At 38.1% G+C, this 17,565-nt stretch overlaps 1 protein-coding gene and 1 pseudogene across 7 annotated transcripts in view; one reads left to right on the forward strand and one right to left on the reverse strand.

Annotated features, from left to right (window-relative positions):
- Window positions 1-17,565, forward strand: part of BBS9 (Bardet-Biedl syndrome 9) — a 453,139-nt gene that overhangs the window by 316,186 nt on the left and 119,388 nt on the right. The gene's annotated exons all lie outside the window — the stretch shown is intronic.
- Window positions 14,681-15,423, reverse strand: LOC118020950 (annotated as a pseudogene).

The following is a 17,565-nucleotide window of genomic DNA, read 5'->3' on the forward strand; positions in this document are numbered from 1 at the left end:
TCTATAAATTTCGCTGTCTGCTTTGGCTAATAGAATTGCTTAAAAGCCTAAAATACTTGAAAAACATGATTTAACTTTACCTAAAGGCAGACATCACTATCAGAAATCCTAAGTCAAGATAAAACAAAAAAGAGCCTCATAAAAATGAGGGAGCTTTTTTTGATAGCCTGGGGCAATGTAAAAAGGTAAGAAATGTAGATCAGAAAATTTGAGATTTATTTCTTGCTTTTCCACTTACTCCCTGACTCAGTTTCCTCTTTTATAAAATAAGAATAATAATATATTTCCTAGTAGATAGAATAATAGTAGATAGAATAATAAATATGTAGTGGATATGAAGCTGGAAAACTTATTTATAATTATGTAAAGACTTTTTTTGAAGGGGTGAGGAATAGTTTTTATGAACTTAAGTTTTTCCCCAGAGCTTTTAAAGGTCTCCATTTAGATGATCCAGTTGAAAATATGATAGCATTTGTTTGATAATTTTTTCTGCATTGGAATACAGAAGGATATATTAGTATTTTTTAGATTATTTTGAAAGATTGTAAATATGGAGTGCTAGTGATTTCATTCTCAATTTTATATTACATATTTAATCAGTATTTAATTTTATAAAGTATATTCACCCAGATTCACCCAGTTCTTGTTAATTTTATTTAATTCTCATAATGAGCCCATTACATGGTTGTTATTATCATATTTTATAGGTAAGGAGGAAACTGAGGCTTACAAACTCATTCTTTCTGACTATTATGCTTTCTCTACCAACCCCAGGTTCCATGACAGTATGTGTCAGTTGGCCAGACTTTATAGTTTACTTGTTAATCATGTTGTTCTTTTAGAACCTGCAAAAAGCCAGTTCTTCTATAAAAGCCACAGCTCCTGTGTGTTTCTCAGTTACTTGGTGGCAGTTTTATATAGACATTATTACCTGTAGTTTTGCTTCAGAGATAATACTTTTTGTACCAGAAATGCTGGGTCTGTATGGAAAAGTAAGTATGAATGGTTCTGCTTTCTTCAACTTTTCCCCATTAATCCTTCCATGAGACATATTCATTTTATGATCCTTATGAAAACTGTTGCCAGTGCGATTCTCACTGGGGAGGGGCACTGTGAACGGTGCACTTGCAGAGGAAGGCCAGTAGGGGGAAACATGAGTGCTATAGTGCTAAAAGTACTTCAGTTCGAAAAGTGAAGGGTAGTTACTTCTTTGGCAGTATCTTATACTGAAGATAAGGTGAACACTCCATAAATATTGATTTCAGAACATTTTTATTCCATCAGAAATGACTGGTTTGAATTATAAATCTCTTCTGGGGGCTGTCTGGGTTTGAATTCTGGCCCTCACTAGCTTTGTGTCTTTGTGCATGTTGCTATCTGTATCTGTTTTCTTGTATGTAAAATGGGGTGATGACAACCTCACCTCTTAAGATTGTTTTGAGGATTAATTGAGTTAATATATCTAAAGGACTCAGTGCATGGTACATACTAAATGCTTAATTATCAATGCTGTCAATATTATTATTGTTATTATGTTCCTGCTTTGTTGCTTACAGTTAACTGGAGTAGTAACTTTAAAAAATACCCTTTCTAGCAATGAAAGTAGTGATTTCATTTCTTAGTATATTTGATGAACTATAAAAATAAATCAAGATGACATAAATCAAGGGAGATCATTTAATTAGGAGTAATTGTAGTCTTGAAAGACTGATTACTGGGTAGGAGAGTAGGAATCATGACATCACAGTTGAGATTCTTAAAAATACAAAAATGCTAAAAAGAAGGATAAACCACAGTTAAAGAGAGGTATTTCATAACCAGGAAGAAATGGAACAATGCCAAGTATTGATCGTATGTAAGTCAGAGCGAGCATACAAGAGTGAAGCTCAGAAGTCCAGTACGTACAAACTTGGCCCAGGGAATATGTCATGGACAGGGGCCTGTTAAGTGCTCTGCTTCAGTGTGGAAAGCTTGGGAGGGTTGGGGGAGAGTTGTAGGCAGAGGTCAAGGGTGAGTACTGCTTTGGTGCAGATTCCTGATATCAGGAACAGTGCCCACCCCCTAGGCCTCCCAACTCTTCCCTCTCTCCTCCTCTCTCTTTCTCTCCCTTGTTAGGACAAGGGAGAGAACTCATAATGAAAACCATTGAATGACAATAATCCAAGGGCTTGCCATCATTAAGAGAATATGGGTTACCTTTTTAGTGGGGGTGGAGGCAGTGATTGAAGATGGCTTAAAGACATTTGCTGTGTGCTTACTGAAAATGGGAGGGTGGGGGTTGAGGGGTTTGATTCTGATAGGCTGGTTTTTCAGAGAGCATTCCATGCAGTATCTCTAGTTTTGTCTCCTTGCTCAGTTACTTGTATCAGCAAAAAGTCTTTCATTTCAGTTTGTTTACTAGACCCAAAATGATGTGCTGTCTTCTTCTGTTTATGTCACCCTCCAGATCTGTTTAAAAATCATTGGAGATCCCAGACCCTGTGTTAAATTTCCTTTGTATCTTCTCTGGGGCTTGACAAGATCATTAACTTCAATTAATTTGTGCTTTCTTATTACTAGTTTACACAGATAGGTCTACCAGTTCATCTCTGTATTTCTTGCACTTTGGCTCAATTGTGTGATCCTTTCTTTTTCAAATGCCCCCCTTTATCACTGATCCAGGTGTGGTATGGAACAAACCCCCACCCTACCTCCATTATTGTAATTGTCTTATAATGGCTCGTACTCTTGATGTAATGTGTTAATCTTCTGTCCTAACTTGGGGTTTTTAATAGAATTTTCCTATGTAAATGAAAGGATCTTGCTGAAGTAATGATTTAGAAGCCAAATTCTTCATTCAGAACTCATTATGTTCCCTCCTTTTTTTTCTTTCTCTCTTCTTTTAAGCATGACTTTCCGGTCTGTCTTCATTTTTGTTAAAGTATTGATTATCTGTTACACCAGTTGAAGACATTTTACTGGCTTCTTTGTGACTTATTATAGGTAACATGGATGACAGAATCCATTAACAGCCTTTGGCCATCTAATTTGCATCGAAGTATATCAGTGCTGTGCCTGTAGGAATTTAATGTAACCTTTAACCATTTTGAGATTTTTGACTTATGTTGACACAGAACAGTAGCAGTGACTTTATGGTACTACAGCTCTTTCTCCTATTCTGAACCACTGTGAGGATTCTTTACATTTTTTTGATGACATTGAAAATTATGCCCTAGACTAGGACTCACCATGTTTAACCCCAAATGCTGTCCTCCTACCCAAATCTATCCATCTCTTAATAGATCCTAAATTAAGGCCCAGCTGCTGAGGAGTGTGCTCTGTTTTCCAGTATTTTAGCAATGAAGGGTAATTCAATCAATAGAATAAAACCCAGGAGATGTTTAATTTGTTCAAGATGTTTAGCTGGACTTGAATTTTACATACACATGTGGTTCTTTTACATACACATGGACAACAATAGAACACACATTGCACAAAACTTTATATCATCATTAGGTGGTAGAAATGAAATTGAAAACGAGAAGCAGCAGTGAATAAACAGGTATTTCTTGTGCTGAAAGATAATAAATGAGGGGGATCTTTTAACATGCAGAAACTCTAACAGATTCTGAGTAGTCAGGGTACCTAGATGACACAGTGGTGAGGAGAAAAGGCATCAGCTCCTTTTAATGGGGGGCAGGGTGAGGAATCAAATGATAAGAGAAAGCAAACTAGTCCTTAGGCTGAAATCTAAATATGTTACCTCACTGAGTTGGCCAAACCCCAGGCTGAAGAATACCTGGTCGCCTTGAAAAAGATTTTGCCTCTTACTTTGCTGATGATTGGTCAAACCTTAGACATAATTCTCTGTGATCGAAATGTTCAAGTGATTATTTTAGGGAAAAATGTAGCTACAGGAAGATGGTATTTCTTCACTCTGATGTTATAGAAAATAGTGGAAGGAGGAAGATGAAAAGAGGGAGGTTAGGGAGTGGATAAAACAGATGTAACAAGAGAAAAAGAAAAGGACTCTCTAACATTAATGGGGGTAGTGTGGACATAGTGAGTCGACTCATGTTGTTTCAAACCTACATATTTCTTAGTACTTTTTGAAAACTGTTCTAATAGATGCATTTCACTATGACGTTTGACCCCATTGAACAGTGATAAATGCTTGAATTCTTCACTTTCTTTTTTTTTTTTAAGATTTTATTTATTTATTTGAGAGAGAGAATGAGATAGAGCGAGCATGAGAGGGGGGAGGGTCAGAGGGAGAAGCAGGCTCCCCGCTGAGCAGGGAGCCCGATGCGGGACTCGATCCCGGGACTCCAGGATCATGACCTGAGCCGAAGGCAGTCGCTTAACCAACTGAGCCACCCAGGCGCCCAATTCTTCACTTTCTGATAGGAATTCAGAGATTGCTCTTTTGTCGGTTGTATTAATAACCAGTTATCACCGTGGAATAGATGGAATGTGCATTGGTAAGGTAGTGTCAAACTGATCATCACCCCATCCAGTGATTCATTGGTAGACTCTGAGGCACAATAGAAGGACCGGTGAATGCACTGTTTTGCAAACACAGATCTCTCTTCCCAGCTGGGGGAGAAAAATCAATATGAGTTACAATTTATGGCATCCCAGACAAGAGCAGTCTATCTTCTATTGCGTCCATTTGGTTCAGACCTACAGAGTGGTCAGTAGAGTCAGTATGTGCAGACATCCCTGCATGTTTTTGGATAACAAGATCTTGGACTTTATCTTAAGGTTTGCTTTTCCAGTTGACATCAGTTTTATTTGGCTAAATATCTTTGATATGTATTATATCATAAAGTCCTGTCTCTTTACAGACAGAAGGAATATCATTACCAAATTAAATGTGAAATAGTAAAGCAATTGATGAGAGGGCGGAAGATGTTTCTCAACTAAGATATAAAATGAAATGGTTGACAAAATGGGAAAATATCTGGGGGGTTAAATGAACTACAGAAATGTGAAGTCTTTTTGAAAGACTTTTTATTTTTGCAAAACTAAGCAAAGCCAAAACAGTAACTTTTTTGGACCAGGCACCTTACCCCAGAACTTTCCCAGCTGTTACAAAAGACTAAAGAAAAGAAAAGAAAAGCTGCTGGGCCCTTTGTGCTTCCAGAAAGCATGTAACCCAGGTTTATGACTCAAAGCACCCTACTATCTTTTATTTGCTTCCATTGTTCTTCATTGTGTGCCCTTGAATGAATCAGCTGACTGTGTTGTCTTGATTTTCTTACAGAGATATCTTCTTTTTCTCAAGAGTATATACTTAGCATATTTGAGGAGACTTTAGTTACCATAACTAATAAGATGTTGATATGTTAGATTGGGTTTGTTCTGGGAAAGTTTTTGTTGAATGTAAGCTCCTCAAGGTTAAAGGCCATTTCTTGTTCATTCTTGGAACTTGAGGACCTGGCACATGGCACAATTCCCTGGGGCCATGGTAGGCCCTAAAGAAATGCTTATTTCGCTGAACCGAATTGTGGTGTTATTTTGCCTTTTCATGACAATATGGAATTACATAAATTTTTTCCTCAGAATTTCATATTCATTTTAGTATTTGCTTCCTAGATTTTTGTAAACAGCGAATACCAGCATCCTTTTTCTCAGATAAGTGATTTGATATAGGTGACTCAACCAATTGTTTGTATGGTAGAAAATTAGAACCTATTTTTTTAAAAAAAATCATGTCCAGACCTTCCAAAGGACGCTACTTTTCTATTGATAGGCTCTTTCCCTAATCTCCTAATGTAAATTCCATTTCTTTTCCTTTGCTTTCATACCACTCCTGTTTATTTCTCTCCTGTAGCTCATCTCTAGTTTTCCATGAAAATAGCAAGATTTTTTCCTTTCTGATGTCAATGCTCAATAATGAATTCCCTCTTTTCCAAGTGATACTAGACTTCTAAGCATAACGGGCTTTGGAAGATGTAAAGCCCAAAGAGGCAGAAAATAGCAATGAGTATGTGCTTAGATTGTCATCCTGTACACTATTCTCTAATCAGTTTTCAATGTAATATCTCACATATGGAATAAGCTGAGATTTTTAGCTGGTATCATTACAAAGTATGTTTTGTTTTGTATTTAGCATCAATTCAGGCAACTTTTTGTCATCCGGTGGCTAATTATCTCATTGTTGACTTATCCAAGCTTCTTTTCCTCCTGTTTCATCCTCCTTTTATTTGATTTTTTTTTTATTATTATTATGTTATGTTAATCACCATACATTACATCATTAGTTTTTGATGTAGTGTTCCATGATTCATTGTTTGCGTATAACACCCAGTGCTCCATGCAGAACATGCCCTCCTTAATACCCATCACCAGGCTAACCCATCCCCCCACCCCCCTCCCCTCTAGAACCCTCAGTTTGTTTTTCAGAGATTTATTTATTTATTTATTTGACAGACAGAGACACAGAGAGAGAGGGAACACAAGCAGGGGGAGTGGGAGAGGGAGAAGCAGGCTTCCTGCTGAGCAGAGAGCCCAATGTGGTGCTCGATCCCAGGACCCAGGGATCATGACCTGAGCCGAAGGCAGACACTTAACGACTGAGCCACCCAGGCGCCCCCTCCTTTTATTTGATTTTTAAATGGAAAGTCCCAGTGGACAAGGGAAGAAAGACTTGAAAGTGATGGTCTTTCATTTATTCCAAAATTGTTACCTATTTGCTTATACAGAAGTTGGTGGAGAAGAAGTTTTAAAAGAGTTGGCCAAAATTAGATGTTGGAATTGATTTTGGATTTATCAGCAGCCTTTCTTTTTTTTTAGCAGAAAAGATGGCAAGTTGGCTATGTATTAAATCAGAGAATCATTAGACTATGAACTCCTGGAGGTTGGGGTTTTTGGCTTATATCAGTTGTTAAACTCCTAGCCCATAATAGGTGCTCATTAACTGCTATGGAACAACTGTCTGACTAGAGCTAGAAGGGAGCTTAGAGATGCGGAAACCAACACCCAGGAAATTTAAGGGCATTCTCATTAGTAGCAGAAGCAGGCCTGGTCCCAGGTCTCCTTGCCTTCCGTCCACTGTGCCTTCCACCACACCACATTGCCAGAGGCAATGGCAGAGCTAGCTGTGTGGAGCCCCACAGCCAAGCTGGAGACTGCGCCCAGGGACAGGAAATCGGAGGCAGCTGGGGTGAGATGGGTGTCTTGCCAAATTTGCAAATGTTGGTTGTCAGCAAACCAGAGCTACAGAACTGTTTTCGAAAATTTCCAGTTAAAGTGGAATTTCAAAACCATGAACTGCCACCAGGTCAGTGAAGTTGACTTTATGGTAAGCCAGGGCTTTGCACAGCTGGTAGAGCAGACGGGTAATGGTGGCTCAGGCTGAGGACTTCCGTCAGGCTGGATTGCTTCTGACCACAAGTGCCTAAAATCATCCACTCCCAGAGATTGTTCTCCTCGTCATTTCTCAGATAAAAACTCATTTTTTCTCTAAGGACTTCTGACTCACAAAATAACTTCTAGAGAGACGTTGATCCATTTCATATCTCTGTAGGCTCTGACTGAGAATTCGTGAAGTAAGCAAGAGGGTGTAGGAGTGATTGCTCAATGATAAATAATGACTTACACAGACACATTATATTTTTATTCCTTCAGAGGCAATAAGCATATCTAAAATGCAGTAAAGTTGTCCAGGTGAGTTTATTAAGTTTTGAGAGAAAAGAAATAGATGAAGAGCAGATGAAAATCTTGGATGAAGGCCTAGACCTTGATCATGGAGAATTTTATTTATCTTTTGATATTTAGAGTGGATAAAGCAAAGCAAAATTCGTAAGGAGGATCATTTTCCAGAAAAAAATGTAGCACTGATTTCTTATGTAGTACTTGAGAAAATATCTCCCAGAGAGGAGTCTAGTAAATGGGCCAAATGTAATAAATAAGCTTGAAGCTGGGTGACCTCTCAGATCTAATAAGATGAGGGCATGATGTTAAATAATCTGGGGGTTGGCTAGTATTTATGGACATACTGTCCCTAGCAGATCTGGCATTAGTTAACTACTTGAGAGGTTCTTTAGCAAAGAGGTAATTGAAGGATGCATTGACAAGCAGATTTCATAGTTGACCTGTTTGGGCCAAATGGCTTCTAATTGTCCTGTGACTCCTTAGGTCCTAACGTGCAGTAACATTAGCCCCATCCCCTTAACCACCCTTACTTTTCTTTTCTGGTGAACATAGAAACTTTATTGTTTATGGAATTCACCACATGATAAACATAATCAATAGGACCATAACCACATAAGAAATTGCTTTTCTAGTTGGTCCAAAATGCAGTGAAATGATTCATCCTAGATCTCTTCTTTATGATGACTTGATTGGGTATTGATCTAGTTCCTGGTTCCATAGGGTTTTGGACTCTCTATAACCCCAGGCTCTAATTTGGCTGTGTGGACCCTAGATGGCCCTGCTAATCTCCAGCTCTGGCATGGACCCTTCTTTGCACTTGGGAAGACTTTCATGACATTGGGACCGTCCTTATCAGTCTTGAAAGATGGTATCTTCTTCTACCAGGTGTATAATGAGAAATTAATGAAGATAAATCTCCCAAGTACAGTGACCTTTTAAGAAGAATAATGTTTTGCAAATAAAAATATGTTCCCCCCCCAAAAAATGTTTCCTGCAGACTAATGTATTTTAAATAATTATATTCAAATTAATTTACAATATAAGCTTTACAGCCTTCTCTATGCAACATTTAAAAATATTAATTTTCCAAACAGCAGCTTCTGAAATATTTGTATTTGTGTGGTAAATTACAGTTTCTATAATATTTTCTCACTTGTGACTTTGATTCTGACTAGAATATCTGCTCCCCCTCTGTGTTTCTACAAATACAAACTTCTATACTATGATTCCTTGTCTTATAATTCTGTGTGTATTTATTTATCATTTTCCCCACCAGATGGAAAGCTACTTGAAGGCAAGGGTTATGTCTTGTTTTTGTATCTCTATAACCTAGCTAGCACAGTGCCATTTGCGTTATATGTTATGTAGATACGTGCTGGGCTATATTATATTCGGTGGAAAATGAGGTTCTTCACACTTTTAAGATTTTAAATATTCATTTGGATTTGGTGGTGCCCAAATTCGAATTGATTAAAATCTAAGTTGTGGTCTCTTTAGTTGCTGTTGACTTCTTGGAGAAAATGATTGCAAGTAGAATGAGCTTGTGCTGTGTGCTCCCTGTGGTAAACCTTTGATTATATTTCTGCAAATGTGGCCTGTTAGTTTAAATTGCTCTGGTTGCAGTGGAAAAGGAAATAGTTATTCTTCACTATTGTTGGGGGAAAAATTTAATTTGCTTCAAACCAGAATTGTTTTACTTTAGAATTTGTATGGATTATGGGTCCAAACATACATACAGTAAAACATAGACTTAAGGTAATTAAAAACGCCTGTGGTTATTTGGGTTCGGCCTTTAAAAAAAATTTTTTTTTTGGCTTCTTATCCAGTCTTTTTACCTCTCAATTTATTTTTTTTTCTTATTACTCATGTAATACAGCCTCACTGTGGAAAAAAAAAAATTAACATATAGAAATAATGTCTCTCACTTGCCCTGTCTCTGGAATATTGTTCTTGCCTTTAGCCTGGCTTTCCCCTTGGCTGCAAGATGGCTGCTGCAGTTCTAGCTACCACATCCAGACAGTATAATACCCAGAGGTGAAAAGAAGACATCCTTGCTGTTTCTCCTCCTTAGAAATAAACAATGCTTTCTCTAATGTTCCCCCTTCATGTCTGCCAACATTCCTCTCCTATCCTATTGCTCCTCATAATCTCATGCCTTCCTGAACAGTGCTTCCTAAACCAATAACCGGCAAGAATGATAAAATTACCATGATTGGCTTCAGGGATTGGCAGACTTTTTTGTAAACGGCTAGATAGTAAATATGTTAGGTTTTGCAGTCCATTTGTTCTCTGTCACAACTGTTCAGCTTTTCTATTGTAACAGCAATAGACAAAAAGTAAATAAATGGGTATTGACTGTGTCTCAATAAAACATTTACAGAAACAGGTGGCAGGCCCATGGGCCGTAGATGGCCAGCTCCTGGAGCTGTTAGAGCAGTGACCCTGAAACACTAGCATACATCAGAATCATCTGGGAGCTTTTAAAATATAAGGTTGCCCCATCCAGAGTTTCTGATTCAGCAGAGTTGGGGTAGTGTGAGGGAATTTGCATTTCTAACAAGTTCCCAGTTGATACTGGGTTTAAGATCAAGCTGATGCTGGTTCAAAAACCTCACTTTCAGAACCAATGGCTTCGACCAGGGTTTTGGTACCTCTTTATCGTGTGTGTGGGAGTTATCCTGTGCATGATAGGATGTTTAGCAGCATCCCTGGCCTCTACTCACCAGGTGCCAGTAGGTACCCTGCCCCTTTAGTATGAAGACCAGAAATGTCTGAAACATTGCCACATGTTCCCTAGGGGGCAAAATCTCTGATTCTTCATCCCCCTTAGACTTAGACTATTCAGATCTATCTCCTGGATCTGGGAATAGGTTCACATTTGGGGCGGAGTGTCACCATTCTGTGAGGAAAGAAGCGAGAGAAATGATGGCTGGATAGGCAGCTAGGAGTGTGTACTGCTGATGACATCCTAGCTCCTTGGAAAAAAGACCTCACTGGCCAAAATGTTTCAGAAAATGGAGCAAGAATACCCACCTTCTAAGGTTTTCTTGAGCATAGAATCTAATTGCATAATTGAAGGAACTTCATGGAGAGCCTGGCAATAAATACGGAGAGGTGGACAAATATTTAATGAGCAAAACATCCCATTAAGTAAAGCCGTAGTTAAAGGTGACATCTGCATTTGGTTCTTACAGGATGTTTCTCATGCAAAGTCTGTGAAAGAGTTAATGTTATGTTTATAAGATTTTGGTGGCCTTTAAAAAGGAACATTTACATAATTTGTTTTCTGTTTTAGATAGTTAAAATGTGAAAAATCTGGCTTTGGTAAATGTATGGGCATTTTGTTTAGGAAATCTTTACTCTTGGATACTATTTGGACCAGAACTTTGGCTATTTATATAGGTAACGAAGCCACGGTGGAACCCCGTGTGGTTACTGAGCCGTTCCTTAGCCTCTCCAGCTCTGCTCTGTGTCAGAGGGTTGCAGGCTGCATCTCCCCGGAACCATGTCAATCGGGAGGCCCTGGTAGGAGACCTGAAGGCGGCAGGAATTTTGATGTTAATGTTCCTCCCTGTCCTCATCTGCTTTGGGCAGCATCTCATCTGGGGCTGCATTTTCTCCAGGGCTCCAGCTCCCTCTGAACAAGTCTGCCATTGTTCTGTCTGGTGATTCCAGGTCCCTGGGCTCTGATACCTCTGTCTTTTCCCATCATCCCTCCAGCGTGTGAGGTGGTAGTAGCTTCCTCTGTTGCTAATTGCTAGGTTACGTCAGTCGTCACCCACCCCCTGCCTGGCTCCTCAGCCCTCCATACCCATTACACCCTACTTTAAGATACCTGAATTAAAAATACTCAAAGTGGCTTCTGTTTTCTTGATTAAACTCGTACTGATACAAAGCCCAGCCCTAACTTTCTCGTCATATACCTAAAAATCTTTTATCTCATCAGGAGATTTTGTTGTTCTTAAAAAAAAAAAAGTACAAATTATGCATCTATTGAAATTGTCAGTGATAACGCATATACTAAGGTGTAGTCTTGATAGCTGTTAGCTTCAGATTCTTATAAACAGAAGAGGAAGTTAAAAAGTTGGTAAATTATTTCACAGGGGGACCTGTTATTATAGCCTAGAGACAAAGAACACTGGTTTTGAAGTTGAACTACCCAGGTTTAAGTGGGCCCTTCTGTTTACTAGCATTTTGGATTTAAGCAAATGATCTAGTTTCTCAGTATCAGTTTTCTTGTCCATAAGTTGGTGAAAATAATCGTACATTTTTGGTCTCAAAGGGACTGTTGAGAGGAGTAAGTGAATATTACATCCAAAATGCTTATAATAAGCACCCAATAAATATTAACCATCATCATCACTATTTTTTTGATACTTACCCTAGCCATAACTGATTGAGTCAGCCTTTCACTATGGAGAGGAACTACAGGCCCTAAAAATAAGTTTCTACATGGAATAAGGATGAAAATATATCCCAAAGGGAAAGCCCATTTGAATATATGCTTTCTGAAGTACTTCTTTTTTCCTCCTCATTTGTTTACCATGAGTGCGACTGCTTTAAAATATATATAAATTAACACACATACCCATACCTTAATATCTCATAATAGAGGTTATCACTTTAAAAAAAAGCTTTTGTGAATGTCAGGATTTCAATCTTAAGAAGAGTAAGAAAAATTCTCTCGATTCCATGGGTTTAATTGGCCTCTGGCAGGTACTGGCTCAGCATGCCTTATCATACAGTGTCCGGAAACACTGTGAATAAAAAAGTATGGCATTAGGTTGTTCCCCATGGATATATTCTTGGCAATGGGCATTTTAATCAAGGGATGTAAGCAGTGGGCTTCTAGAAGAGCATTAGCTAATTCATCAAAGTTATGTGGTAACCACGAGTTATGCAGACACGGACCTAACAGTGGAATAGATGTAAGGAATGGGAGGGAGTATCAGTTGAAACTTTTACAGGATGTGTTACATTGTGTTTCGTTTTTATTTGTTTTTTGGAAGAAGAGAGCAGTCTTCTGAGAGCTATGGAAAAAAAAAAAGTCAGGAAATACTAATCCTGACATGTTAATTGTTAAAATAGTTGTTAAAAAACAAAAGGTCTTCTATTTAACATTTCAACTTTTCTGTGGGTGGCAGTGCTATTCATTCGTTATTCCTAAATTTCTTAGATCCAAGAAGTTGGAAACATTTGACGTGAGATGTGGAAATTTGTTTTATTTGTCACTTATGTCGTGCTGAGTTCCTAAAAATAGTTTGGGTTGCCTGTTAGATTTGTCAAGTAACTTGCCCTAAAGTAAAATTGAAGTAATAACAAAGGGAGAAAAGCAACATTTACTTCATTCATTTAAGATTGCACATACTATTTATGAATTTTAACATTAATTGCTATTGTGTAGGTTTGAAGACAGATTTTTATTGGGATTCATTTTAGAGCTGAAAATTATCCTATAAGTGTTGGAGCTGGATACTGATATGGTATGACATAGAGGGTGATGTAGGATCCAACCTGCCTTAAAATACCTTATTATTCCAGCTTTGGATGCTTACAGTTTTTATCATTCAAGTTATTTGTTTCATTTCAACACTTGTCTTGAAAAGTCCTTGTAACATGGCAACCTGGGGAATGTGTCCCAGAAAAACCCCTGTGAACGCATTTGCCCACAATTCAAGTGGACTGGCCTGGTGTCCTCAACCAGTTAGTTAGCTGTGTCATCTGTCAACAGTTGAAGATTGGTAACTCTGATACATTGGGGTGAGTTGGGTCAGTGAGATCTGGTAGGATGGATTGGCGGAGGAGGGAATCTCAAAGAGAGCTTTGTGAGGGTTAGGGTGTTTTAAATGAAGGAAATCATATGTCTCTTGCTTCGAGGCAGCAGGTAGGTTTTCTTGACTGCTAGAAATTCCAGATCTGTGAAATAATAATGGATGTGGGCCATTAAGTATGATGGAGGTGGTGAAAGGGGAATATTAAAATTATACTTGTGAACCTTTTTTGAGGTCAGAGACTCCAATGGGACTCTGAAAGCTTTGGGCTCTTTCCTCTAGAAAAATACATAAAATCACCCAAAATGTTACTTTTAGTTTCAGGGGACTTTCTTTTTTTTTCTTTTTTAAGATTTTATTTATTTGACAGAGAGAGACAGTGAGAGAGGGAACACAAGCAGGGGGAGTGGGAGAGGGAGAAGCAGGCCTCCCGCCGAGCACAGAGCCCGATGTGGGGCTCGATCCTAGGACCCTGGGATCATGACCTGAGCTGAAGGCAGACGCTTAACAACTGAGGCACCCAGGCACCCCTCAGGGGACTTTCTGACCCCCGAAGTCTATTCTTGGGCTTAGGTTATACCTCTAGGTTAAAGGAAAAGTTAGGGTTTTTAGAAACATGTCAGGTTTTATAATTTTATTATTCATTTGTGAAGCAATTGGGAGCCACTGTAGTTTTCTGACTATGGGATTGGTATGGTCATACTAATTCTTACATTTCTTATAGAATACTTACAGAATTCTATCGTGTAGAATATAGTAGCTGATGCAAGGTGCAATAAACTTAGAATTATTTAACTGAAAAAAGAGTAAGAATTTCAAATATTTAGTAAGGGAAACAAAAAAATACATTAAATATAGTTTTATTTCAGAATAAGAGATGTTCTTATTGGAAGCTTTGACTTAGTCAAAACAATCAAGAAGGTTTGTTAGCAATTTATTTGTAATTTTTTTTTTACCTGAGAGATTATTCTAGGTTTTTTGTTTGTTTTCTTTCTTTCATTCTACATAAATCAGAACATGATTCATTAGAGCCAGATATTTTGCTCTTTATGACTGTTTGTAGACATACAATCAGTCATACTTCGTTTAGACAATCTTGACATGTCTGCAAAATAGTCAATATAGATTATCCTTAAAAATCAGCAACAGAAGCAAAGTTATTAATGTTTTTTGGAGCTATTTAAGTAGGATGTTTTTGTTTCCATCAAACAATTTATTCTTTTTTTTTTTTTTGATGTCTGATCTTATTTATTTGTCACTCTTAGAAAATCTCATTTTTGACTGGACTCAGAGGTAGAAGCTCTCAGAGAGGACAGCCTCCGTCTTTTGGCAATCTGTTCCTGGTGTTTTTCTCTGGCCTCCTTCGTTCTCTTGGCGAAAAGTTTAGCATATTCTGCAGCCTCTTCCTTATTTTTCTTACTGCACTGTTTCTTCAAGGCAATAAACCAACATTTGTGCTGGAGGACACGTGGAGTAACAGACGCTGAATCTTAGGCACTTTGGTTCTAGGTTTCTTACCTTCTTTGTTTAGGGGCTTTCTCACAACATGCTGGTGGACATCAGCTTCTTTAGAGAGACTGAAAAGTTTGCGGATTCTGCTTGCTCTTTTGGGCCCCAGGCGACGAGGCACAGTAGTATCAGTGAGTCCAGGAATATCCTTCTCCCCCTTTTTTACAATGACCAAGTTGAGAACACTGAGATTGGCATCTACAATGCAATCCCGAACAGATTTGCGCTTTCTCTCTCCAGTCCTCCTTGGTCTATAGCAGGAATGCCACTTACTCAGCAGCAGGTGGACAAGGCCATGGGTCAAGACACCCTGCTTCATGGGGAAGTCTTGTTTGTCATTGCCACCACTGATTCAGACCACATAACCCTTCCATTCTTCACCCAGAGCATCAGCAGCAACTTCTGTGGCCATACGCTTCTCATAAAAGGTATGAAGTTTGCGTTCATCGTCCACTTCAATGAGTTTCTGGCAGCCAGCAGCTGGAAAAGTGATGTTCAGCTTCATGCTGGAGCAGCCTGCCGCCTCCGAGGCGTCACGAAAAAGAGAAACATAATTTATTCTTGATTGATGATGTTATTTTACTGACTATTTACTAGTAAGTTATATTCCTAAAATCAGTATTATCAAGCAAACCAATCAGGGCAGGTTCAGGGCATGGCTGGATGATATAGCAAGCAGTTCTGTCTTTTTTGAAGGGTTTCAAACCCTTGGGTGCCAAGCTTACTGACTTCTAGCCCAACACAGCCAAAGGGAAGAAGAGTCACAGCATTGTTTTCATGTACTAGTGCTCATGAGTGTACTAGAGAGGAAAGTCTCGGTAGAGAGTCACCTCAAACTCTAAACTCTAGAAACAGATTAGGAATATGAGGAAGCTGCAAATGATAAAAATTATTCCAAACTATTAGAAACATGCAGTTTCTAGTCATAGACAAATTCTTATTTCTCAGTGTTAGCAGTGACAGTAACAATACACTATTGCTTATTGCAAGGCTGTGTACTAATTTCTAAGAACACAAAAGAAGGATAAAACATGTTCTTCATTTGTAAGGAAACTAATTGTTTAAATAGAGAAGAAGAACATATACCCCAAAGGTAAATTATGGTATAAGAGAGCATAGATTAAGTTTCAAAATGAATAGTATAGGTAATAAATAAATAAATGACAGAGGAATTCTGATCTAGGAGATCAGAATTGGGCCAGGATGTCTTTTCAAGCTTCAAAGAGGAAGTTCTCCTATTGGCTGCCCCATAGGTCTCTGCCATGCACCTTTACCTAATGTTTATCACATTTTTGTGTTATTACTTGTATAGTTGTCTTTCTTCATCATTAGTGGCTAAATTGCTTAGGGTCAGGGCTGGTGTGTGTATTGTTGAACTTTGAATCTTTAGCACTAGGGCATAATACAGCATAAATATATGTTGAATGAATGAGTCATGAATGCATAAATGAAGGCAAAGCTTATGTTTAATTTTGAGGGAAGGACACACATTTAAGTGGAGATTAAGAAGGATTTATAGGCAGAAGGAAGAGTACAAGTTAATGTATGTTAGTGGAGGTACTCGAGGTGTCTGAGAAATGATGAGTGGACCAAATTATTTTTGATAAAAAGGCTGATATAGGAGAGTCAGTATAAATTGAGATTAGGTAAGATAAACACTGGCAAGACTGGGGAAACTTTGAGTATTGTTACTAAATTATTCCATAGCATGGGCAAGACGTATAACTTCCACACATGTATTTCTTTTCTATAAAATGAGGAATAGAGCAGTTAGGAAATACAAGTATAGAAAATTATATTTAAAATTAAATTATGTGGTATGATATTTATTGTATTTATTATTGATTTATTGTATAATGTTGCATAAAATAAGCAAAGCATCTAAAATATCACATTCATGTAAACTTGTATACATATCTGTGTATGTGGAGCTAGTTTCAGAATTGTCTGAGAAAGTATTTCCTAAAATATTAATAATCACTCTCTCCGGCACAGTCTGAGTGATCTTTTCTCCTCTTTTTCAGTTTACCTGAACTCTGCATCAGTGAACTAGAGGCGATTTGCGGAGGATAGTGGTGGTTGGAGTGGAGAGGAAGAAATACATACAGGGAGATATTTTGAAGGCAGAACTGAAAGTCCTTGGTGACTTAATATTTAAGTGGATAAAGGAGGAATTGTGAGTTAAATATGATGCTGAGGTTTTGAGGCAGTTATTGTTAGTGGTAAACTTGGGAGGGATGTGCACCTTGCAAATAGGGACACTTTTTGTTGGAACATTGGCTTATTAATGTCAATATCTGGAACTATTATATAAATATATGAAGCAGCAGCTACAGTAGAAGTTAGTAGTGAATTATATCAGGTAAAGCAGAGATTAGAGTGTAAGCACAGGGCTGGTGGCTAAAATTGTGATTTTTCTATCTCGGAATTTAACATTCTTGAAAAAAAAAAACAAGTGTCTTCTCAATTCTCATGTATTCTTGAAGAAAATGGACAAGTATGGTTTGTACTCATTTTAGAGAGTGAGAAAGTAAGAGTTAGGGAAATAGAGGAACCTCTGGTTATATGCAGGTGCTTACTGAGTGGGAGAGAAAGGGTCTCCCTGTTGGTTGACTACCATGTTGCCTTGAATGGGAGGAAAAAAGTA

Source organism: Mirounga leonina, unplaced genomic scaffold, assembly GCF_011800145.1.
Source record: "Mirounga leonina isolate KUSES-001 unplaced genomic scaffold, KU_Mleo_1.0 Mir_174, whole genome shotgun sequence".
In the NCBI taxonomy this organism is placed as follows: Eukaryota; Metazoa; Chordata; class Mammalia; order Carnivora; family Phocidae; genus Mirounga; species Mirounga leonina.